Source organism: Crocodylus porosus, unplaced genomic scaffold, assembly GCF_001723895.1.
Source record: "Crocodylus porosus isolate Cpor-Errol unplaced genomic scaffold, CroPor_comp1, whole genome shotgun sequence".
NCBI lineage: Eukaryota > Metazoa > Chordata > Crocodylia > Crocodylidae > Crocodylus > Crocodylus porosus.
In genome coordinates, this window is record NW_017728886.1 from 92,323,540 (window position 1) to 92,333,974 (window position 10,435).

General features: G+C 49.3%; 1 long non-coding RNA gene across 1 annotated transcript; it reads right to left on the reverse strand.

Annotated features, from left to right (window-relative positions):
- Nucleotides 1–2,932: 2,932 nt before the first annotated feature.
- Nucleotides 2,933–9,586, reverse strand: LOC109312908. The gene is made up of 2 exons (XR_002101932.1): nt 9,516–9,586; nt 2,933–3,047 (listed from the first exon to the last, which is right to left on the reverse strand). It is a non-coding gene; the product is annotated as an uncharacterized LOC109312908 (long non-coding RNA).
- Between the last annotated feature and the right edge of the window lie 849 nt (nt 9,587–10,435).

Below are 10,435 nucleotides of genomic sequence, written 5' to 3' on the forward strand. Positions count from 1 at the left end.
CCTGTAACAAACTCCAAAATGGGGAATTTTAAGTTGTGAACAGACATAACACTTAAACTGGTTTAAGGGCAGTGTAAACTTCAACTGTCCAGAAGTACACTCCAGTTTAGAATGGCTTAAACCACCTGAACAGTTTCAAAAATATAATCTGATAATCAAGTATTATTTGGAACTGGTTCTCTATGACTCAGTTGTGTTATGTGCAGACACCAAGCATGTAAACACTAGCATCTGCTGGCCATCCAGGCATGAGGTACCCCCCCTCCCAACTTCAGCACAGCACCTGGCTGCTCTGGTATGCAGCCAGAACTCGGCCGCCCCAAACTCTATTGTCTGCACTTGGCTAAAGTGTCCCTGGCTAGGAGCAGCTCTCCTCAGCTTTTAAAGAGCTGGCCAATTTTTCCCCATTGCTGGCAACTGATTGCTGATCCATGCAAATTCCACGCATTCCATGCTTATTTAAGGTGGGAGGTGGCCAGGTAGATTGCGGGGGGGAGGTGCCTGGACCCCTGCTTTTGTGTGCCTGGGGGCTGGGGTTTCTGAAGGCTAGTCTCTGCACTTGGTCAACTTCTCCATTGGTGACAGACCTCAGACAGCCCCCAGGAGCCTTCTCTCCAACCTCCCCTTCCCCCAACCCCGCAAAACCAGCCTGGGATGTAACCCACCCTGGTCAACTTCCAGGAATTTAAGTATATTTATGTTTATCTTGAGAGAATGTGCTCTTTAAAAGCTGCAAAAGCTCTGGCAGCTCTGAAACGCCCCATGCCTGGGAGTCCAAAACCAGGGATCTCAGTCACCCCCCAACATTCCTCCACACACACTCCCAGTCATGGTACCGTCACATAGATATCAGTAAGGTGCATGAATGGGTCTTCACTGAATTCAGTGTTAGTGAAAAGGGGTAGCAGAAATCTGCATTTGAGTGATATTCTCCTGGGTGGCATGTCTCTCTCCCCCTGGCAGCATGTCAATGCCTAAAAAGTGATGGTTCTACTTAACCCTTAAGTAGCATATGTGTGGACACCCCTGACCCAGGACTAATGTAAAATGGTTTCCAATCAGTGACATTCCTGGAACGGTGCAAGTGTTATGTCTGTCTGCACCCTTAGGAGTATGGGTCGTTGCAAGCTACACCTGAGCAGGTGTTGCCACAATGCAGACATCTTATAGTGATATCCTGTCTCTAAGGCAGGGGTGGGCAAAATATGGCCCGCATCTGGCCTGCAAGGCCATTCTGTCTGGCCTGTGAGGCCCCTAAAAAATTCAGAAAATCAATATTGATCCATCCTCATTTTTGACAGGAACCAGGGGCAGTAGGACCCAGGGGAAGCCCAGTAGGCTCCTGCAACAGCAGGGCCTGCCCACCCACCCCCGCCCCAAGCCCTTGCCCCCTAGAAGGGGCTTCTGGCCTGGGACCATGCAAGTGCACGATGCCAGAACCTCAGGTAAGGGGGGATGGGAACCCCAGGCAGTGAAGGAGCCTGGAGAAAAGCGCCCTCCCCTGTCCCCCCCAAACCCTGTGGCTGGTGCTCCCTGCTGCAGCTGCTTGCCCTACACGGGCTGTGAACAGCTACAGTGTGGGGTGCTGGCTGTGAGGCGCCAGCCACAGTGCAGGCAAGGGGCCGCTGTTCCCTGCACTCCGCACCAGCTTGTAACCTGCCCCCACTGCCTGCCTGGGCCCCGTGCTGGCTCCAGGTTTACCCGTTGGGGCTGCGCACGGCGGCAGCAGCTGCACCCTGCCATGCTGGGCAATGTTGGCTGCTGCTGCCCACCCGGAGCTCACACTCTGGGCAGCCCAGAGGTGGCAGTGACAAACACTACCTAATGCAGCAAGCAGGGGGGCTGCATCTGCTGCCGCTGCGCGCAGCCCTGATGGGCGAATGCAGGGCCTAGACTGGCAGCGGACTGGGTTACAAGCTGGTGCTGAGTGTGGGGGGAAAAAGCGGCCCTTCCCCCACCCCATAGCTGCTCACAGGCCACCTAGGGCTGCCTGTGCCTGCTCAGGACAGCCCCGTGTGGGTTGTGAGCAGCTGCAGCAAGGAGCACCAGCCATGGGGTGTGGGCAGGGAACGCTTTTCCCTGTACTCAGCACCAGCTCATTCTCTGCGGGTGAGCACAGGGGTCAGGGCTGCATGCTGCCCCCAGCCTGTACTGTAGGGCTGGGGGGCACTCGGAGTGAATGGGTGCACAAGGCCCACACCAGTATCCCAGGGCCAGTGCCGGCAGGGCCCAGAGCATGATGGCAGGAGTACAGGATCCTGGCCGGCAGGGGCTCTATGGAGCCAGCCAGCTGCCCCCTCCTTGCTGGTGCAGCCCAACCCAGCTCCACAGGCCCCTGCCAGCCTGCACCCCACTCTGGGCCCCACCAGTGCTGGCCCTCAGACATTGGTCCCAAGATGGTGACAAGGGGGCGGGGCACCTGTCAAGGGGTGGGGTTACCCTTGCAGCCCTTGACAGCTTGTCAAAACTGGGTATGCAGCCCTCTGCCTGAAATAATTGCCTGCCCCTGCTCTAAGGTAAACTGCTCTGCATGTATTGAAAAGATTACGCCCCTAATATAAATAGCTTTGGTCTCTCTCTCCCCTTCTAAGCAACAATTCTTTCAGACAGGAGCTCCAACTGTGACAGAGAAGTATTAGAAGTAACTGAACACCTTTAGCTGCATCAAACTAATGTGTTGTACTGGCACATAAATTTCATCCTGGCAGACTTACTGGTACAGAAAATCCCCACTATTAGCCTTTAAGCAAGAACACATAAAATACTATGTTTTCTCACAAACAATGTGCACTTTCTCCAAAAAATATGCAGCGATAATTAGGGTGTGTATTATATGCAAGGGTCTAGAAATCTGGCAGGGGATATGGAGGGTACAGTGATGGCAGCACTAATCACTATGCTGGATTAGATCCTTTGCACAGCCCTAGACTTACCTTGCTGGATCAGTCTGTGGGCCTCATCCGATGCATGGGACTGGGAACAGGCTGGGTTTCCTAGCTGCTGCTACTCAGTTAGCCAAGATAAAAATCTATTCTTCTTGGTTGTACCTTTAAAAAAAACCCATAAAAACAGAGTGTCTGATATTTCGGGTAGGTTATATGGGGTGAAAATATGGTACACATCCAATAGAATGCTGCTTCTCAAACTTGCCCTATCATCACTCTTTCATCCACAGTAGGTGCCACTTATAACTTACAACTGCACTTCCAGTGGAAGGACCAAGATGTAGTTTCTGACTCCATCAACTGGTTAGCATAAGTCAACTGGGAGCAGAAAGTAAAATTTGTTTCTTGCTTAGAAATCACAAGTCTGAATTTCATGCAAAGAACATGATCTTAACTTATTTCAGTTTTACATGGGCCTTCTGTAACAGTTGCCCCTGCTTATTAACCACCTAGGAATTTGGCCACAGATTTTAGAATGAATAGGATATAGAACCATTTAAAAAAAAAAAAAAAAAAAAGAGAGAGAGAGATTCAGCCCCACTACCAATTACTAAAAAATAGCCGATTAACACTTGGTAAAGCTGTGGGTAAGTACAGACAGTCAAAAAGCCCAAAGCTGAATCTATTCAAACTTTGCAGGTTAGTCCAAGATTCATAAATTGAACTGATGAGCAAGTGAACAGATATTCACTTCTGATTCCAGAAATGCAGCTGCATGCCTGCAGCAGCCCAGGCTAGAAGCCAAGGGGCTCTAGAGCATGCCTCCCTGCTCAGCTAGAGCAGAAAGCTTGGGCCAAGGCTAGCCTGTTCATCCTGTGAGGGGGGAGGGGGCTGCAGGGGAGGTGCAAAGCATCCCGGGATGCTGGAGGACTGGGAGTTGACTTGAATCTGGAGGATGATGTTCAAATCCTGATGTTTAAAAAGTTGACATGTTTGTAATCTTGCATTTGTCTCTGGGATTTGCCTACATAAAAGTCAACTAAATTTTCACCTGTGCACAATCTGACTACAGCCTATATTTAGAAGTTGATCTCTGTGCCTATTCCCCAGAACACTATATTTTCCACTGTACACAGGCTTTTGTGATTGAAACCTTATCCGAGCTACAGTTGTTCATATTTGTTTTATGATGGTCACACAAAGACTAGTGGTTTCCTTCCCCCCCTCCTTTGAGTGCTAAAAGTTTTACTAAGACCTGCATATCATCTTTTTAACTGGGAGATTTAAGTGTACCTGCAGGAACACAGGAACAGTCTCCCCCTGCAGGTCAAGAAAATAATTTTAAAAAGCAAGCATACACCTTAATGTCTGTACATAAGAGAACAAAATATCCTGAAGAAAAAGGCTCCTCTTCCCCGTAAGCATTTATATTTCTTTTCTAGAGAGCACCTTGATTCTACGAGCAATTGGTTCCTACTGCTACAATTGCAGTAGTGCTACGGTGTCTAAGGAACCGTCAGCCACAGACCAAAGTCTAGAGATCTCTCAAGCTAGGATTCTGATAATAGCTAACATGGGAACAAAGAGTAGTGGGGTGGAAAAACAAGGCAAGTAATCTTTGCTCTTCCTTTGCTACTTTAAACACATACACACCCAGTCTGCCTTTTGTCTAGAAGCTCCATAATTAACCAAATTTCCAGAGTTATTTGCTAATATGTACTCCAATTTAGAAAGTTGGACCAAAATTGTAGAATGTATTATAGTTTATTTTTCCAATATGCAAGCAAAACATACTAGGCAAAATGAAAGATTAAAAAGCCTTAAAATCTAACAAACCCAGGTATCTCTAAAACAAAAATCTATGCTCTGCTGAAGCCAAGTTTTGCCATTGGATTCTACGGGGCTGCATTTCAGCCCTGACTTCAAAAAAAGCCCTATGTACAAGTATAACAGTGGTACTTTTGATCATTCTCCAAACAAATGAAAACTCTTTTCAATACCATTCAAAAGTTCTTTTGCAAAAAGGCCAAGCCTGTGAAGCACTGGTGGTCTCACCCTGCACCATTCAAATCAAGAGGAGTTCTCACCCATTGAACTGCATGAAACTAGGATCCAGCCCCCCGAGCAGTCAAGGCCACAGCAGTGCGATTTCCAGTCATGCTCTTGCAAATAACAGTATTCTCACTGATTTCACAAAGAACAAAAAGGCTGTTTCCTGAAAGTGATGTCTGCTCACCAAAAGCCAGGTTTCCCTTTTGTTCCACTCCTGTGCACAGGATGGGTCAAATTCAGAGACAAGTCTAAAATTGAGAGACTCTATTATGTAACTTGTGTGTGTGCAAGGCACCAGAAATGTTGCACTGACACATGCTCTCTTAAATGTGATCCTTCATTCATGTATACCAGTGGTGGGCAATTATTTCAGGCAGAGCGCCGCTTACTGAGTTTTGGCAAGCCATCAAGGGCCACATGACAGGCAGCCAGGGGCAACTAAATATTAATTTTCTAAATATTTTAGGGGCCCAGCAGGCCGGATAGAATGGGCTGGTGGGCCACATCCAGCCCCCAGGCCGCATTTTGCCCGCCCCTGGTGTATACTGTAAAAGGGAGTCAGATGCTATTAGTTTCGGAGAAGAACTGTAGCAAGTAGATTCACAGGCAAGTGAAGGCAGCTGAACGTGAGCTAGCTACAGGAGAATAGGCAGCAAGGATCTATAGGGTTGCAAGTGCCTACTGCATGGCTAACTGCAGCAATAGGACGATAGGGCAGAGTCCCAGGTAGACAGAAGGGGAATAACTGGAGCACAGTAGGCTGCTCATTAAGCTAAAAGGACCCACATGCAAACAGTCAGGGGAACACCTAACCAGGAGAGGAAGAGCCCAGGGGTTAGCTCAGAGAAGTAAGGTTGGAAGGGACCTCAAAAAAATCATCTAGTCCAACCAGGGATAGAACCTGCAACACTGGTGTTATTAGATATAAACCTAGGTTCCTGACGCAGAAGACCAGTATAGCCCTGAAAGAGGAGGCAAGGAACAGAAGATGCAGGCCAGATAAGGTATTCCCAGGAGCCAAGAGAACAGGGAGGTGCCTTTGACAGCAGTATGACAACTCAGAGCGGGCTTTGACTACTTTGGTTTGAAAGGATGCTTGCATTTCTGTTAGTTTAAACCGGAGGATGGAGCTGTGCCTGCAGGGTGGATTGGAGGCCAAGCAGGGGTGCCCAAGAAGAACTCCAGGTTTGGGCTGTGCCTGGGGTGCAGGGATACAAGAAAGCGATACGTGGTGGGCTAAGGCTGAGAAGGCCAGAGTCAGGGGTCGGGGGACATAAGGCTTAGGCTGACAAAAGGCTAAGGCCAAGAACCTGGGTCAGAGCAAGTGGGCCTAGAAGTCTATGGCCAGAGTAACAGGTACATGAAAGCCAAGAGACCAGAGGCCAATACAGGAAAACAAATGAGGACAGAGTGACACATGGGAGGCATGGTGGTGGCTTTGGGGGAAGCTGGAGATCATGATTAAAAGTTCATATGGCTTAATTGGGGTCAATAGGGTCACAGGTGGTGACTGCAGACTTGGAGTAGTGCCATCAGGGGACACACAGTTCTGCCTGGGTGAGAGATTTGTTTTGTAGGATATAAAACTTTCATTGAATATGTCATTAAAGTAAAAGCTGTGTTAACCAGCATGAGTAGGAAATGCGGCGTACCAGTTATATAGAAATCCTGGTTACCTCAGGCAGGGGTTTTCAGCAGGAAGCAGAGTGGGGGGAGGTGGGTGGCAGCAGCTGCCATGTGCAAGCTCCCCCCTACCTGAGCCAGCCAACCAGAAATTCCAGTTAATAGAAATGCCGTTTACTACAATGCCTGCTAACACAGATTTTACTGTATATTGTATTGCTGTTTAAAAAAAAAAAAAACAAAAAACCTCTCTTCTACCTACAGCTGAAGCCGTTCTAAAAATGTGATGCATTCCAGAAACAAAGGATGATCGAATCAAAAAGTTTACAGTACAAATAAGCAGTCACAGTCTAAACTTGCTCTCACTACCTGTTACACAGCAACACTAATTTAGTCTGAGCTTTAACTACATGAGCAAAGTTACAAGCTTCAGCAAGGATGACCACTTCTAAAATGCTGTTTTGCACTGTGCGCATCTTTCTTTGCAGAGTATCATCACTTTGTCCCAACAACCTTCTCTTAAAATATAATTGTAGGTCATTTTAATTAACATTACTAGAGTTTCCAGGAGGTGGGAGACCTGTCAAACTTAAATACGAAAGACCATACCACTTTAAAAAAAGTGCACAGCCTCTCTTATTATTTAGGCCCTTGACAAATGTTACATTTAAGATGTTAATCATGTCGTGTAAATATTTTTATTGCACTATTAATTAAATAAGCATATGGCCAGGTCACTACACATTTTGTGTAATAACTCTTTTGCTGGTTCCTATCACGCCTTCAACTGAATGTGTGGCTACTGCCTCCAGCCTCTGAAGCACAATGGAGCCTTCAAGAATCCTGTGTGCTTAAGACGCTGTGAGTGCTCAATGAGCACACTATGTGCTCCTATGGCTGGGAGCCCACATCAGCTGACAGGACCAGCTTCTAGTCAAGAAAGAACATGGTGTGCTCCCATGAATGGGAGCCCAGATCAGCTGATCAGGGCTCCCAGCTGGGGGACCACAGGTTGCCAAGCTTGCTACTGCAAGATTGGGCTTCCCCTGCACTGGCACTGTGGTGCAATGGGATCTGATGCTTAATCTCATCATTATGCTTCCTGCCATGCATGGGATAGAGCTGTCACCACAGGGGTGTATCTGGAGCAGTTTATGGACTCCCATGACACCTGCCCATTCCACGAGCAGGAGACCCTGGTGCACACGTACCGTATTTTTCAGACCATAAGACGCACCTGACCATAAGACGCACCAAGTTTTTATGGCAGGAGAGACTGTGTGCCGGTGGCCGGCCATTTTTATTGCCGGCTCCCGGCCACCGGCACGGGCGCCGGCTTCCAGTGTAAACAAGCGGCGGATGTCCCGCTCGGGCTCCGCCGCCTCCGCGGGCAAGCTCCGCCCCGTCTCCCCGGGACACACACCTTCAGACCATAAGACGCACCCTCGTTTTCCCCCCACTTTTGGGGGGGAAAAAGTGCGTCTTATGGTCCGAAAAATACGGTACATAGAGTGTACCAGGCTGCAACCCCTTTCATCACCTCTTCCAGAACCTCCTGTTGAGATTCTGGTTGCACTTCTCCCTGCATTTATTTGTTTATGCACTCCCCATCCATGGCCCCAAGAAGTCCCAGGACCTCCTGGCCTACCACCTCCAGGACCTAACCAAGCTAGCAATATACCTGACCAGAAAGGAGGCCCTAACTAGGAGGACTGGTGCGGACTGCAGAGCTGTTTTCCTGTCCCTGATCTATTCACATCTCCAGAGTTTAACTGGGCTCCTGGATTCATTCAAGCGTCAGTGGACACTATCCCATGCAGTCTGCTTTGTGTCCTTCCTCCCATCCCCTGCCTTGGTGCACTCATTTTGAACCTATGACCTTCACTCCTCCTCCCTGTTTTGTCTTTTAGTTGTCCCTAATGATCAGCAGTGTGCTCTTAGTGGCTTTCAGCTTGATTCAGCAGGCAATGGCCCATAATCCCAATGCACAGCAAACAGGCCAGACAAATTTGTGTGGTATAGCAGACAGTGCATTTGTGGAGATCCTGCATCAGATCCCATCACACCTTTAAATTAGCAGAGCAAGAAATCAGAGCAATCAGAGAAAGGAATCATAGAAAATAGGGGCTAGAAGGGGCCTCAGGGGTCATGTAGTCAAACCCCTGCTCAGAGCAGGGCCACCCCCAACTAGATCATCCCAGCCCACGCTTTGTATACCCAGGTCTTAAAAACCTCCAAGGATGGGGAATCAATAACTTCCCTGGGTCACCTGGTCCAGTACTTTACTACCCCCCTAGTGAGACTTTTTCTAATATCTAACCTCAATTTTCCCTGCTGTAACTGGAAACTATTGCTCCTCATTCTATTATCTGCTAGCACTGAGAACAGTCTAGCTCTGTCCCACTTCAGGTAGTTGAAGGCTGCTATTAAGTTCCCCCTCAGTCTCCTCTTCTCTAGACTAAATAAGCCTAGTTCCCTCAGTCTTTCTCCATGAGCCATGTCCCCCAGCCCCCTCACCACTTTCGGTGCCCTCTGCTGGACTGTCTCCAGTTTGTCCACATCCTTTCTGTAGGACAATTGTAGCGGGGGAGGGGGGGCCAAGACTGAACACGGGACAGCTAAGGGAAATGAACGCTGACACAAAATACACCGGGCTGGGACTGAGGAACAAGAATTAGGACAGAGCACGGCAGGCTGCCAAGCCTCTGTGCCCGCTCCCCCCCCGGGTGCCTCCAGACCAAACAGGCTGGATCTGGCCGATGTATTGGCTCCAGCTGCTTCCCCTGCCCGGAGCCCGGCTTGCTCGCCCCTCTAAGGACGGCTCCCTCTAGAAGCTCCAGGCTAAGGGAACTGAATCCCCGCCCCCCCCAGTGTAAGCGCCCCCGCGACAACCCGATCCCGTCTCAAGTCAGCAGCCGGGCCGGACACCGCAGCCTGGCCTACTCGGGGACTCACCGCAGCTAGTCACGCCTCCTTCATGGGCGCCGCCATCTTGGAACACACCGGCGGCAACAAGAGCTTTATTAGTAGCGTTCGGCTGCTGCACGGACAAACCCAGTTTCCCCATGCCCTGTCCTGTGTTCATCACAATGTGTCGGCTGGATGGAAGTGGGGAGCTGTCTGGGTGGGCTGCAGGCTTTCCCTCTCCCTGGGGGGAGGGTGCTGGGCTGTGCGGAAATGCCCTATTTGCCCCTCTTGGCTCTTAACACCTGTACTCAGGCCCAGGGGTGGCCCAGCCTTGGAGCAGCTCCTGTTTCCCCAGAGGCATTGCATGCAGGCTACAGCTGAGGCTGGGAACTTCAGCTGGGATGTGTCAGTGCTCTTGCTGGGAGCAAAGCCAGAGGTTCCTGGCTGGAGGATCCTGCCTCTCTGCTCAAGATCAGACTAGTCACCATATTTGGGGTCAGGAAGGAAAATTTACCCTGTGGTCAGATTGGTACAGACTGGGGGGGTTTTGCCTTCTTCTGTAGTGAGGGTCATGGTCTTCTACCTGGGACCCCTTGAGCTGATGTTGACAACACCTTATAGAGAGAGGACATTGGCTGTTGTAGTTCCCTGGTTTCACCTGTGGCAGGTTAGGGCTTTAGGTCTGTGTTGTCAGGGCTGACTTGTTTTACTTGTATCGGATGATTTGGAGAGGGATAATCCTGGTGCAAAATGCGGTTCGTTTCTTTGGAGGCTCGCAAACAAATCTCAGACACACACTTATTAGCTGCACAAAAGGTGTATTTGCAAATAGGGTCGGAGCAGAGTCAGAGGACTCAGATTACTCCGCCCCCTGAGGAAATTCTTAGCTGGCTTTTATCTCTTTCTTCCTGGGCACGTGTGCAGAAACAGGAACTCTTACAACTCATTTCCGGTTCATACAAACATAT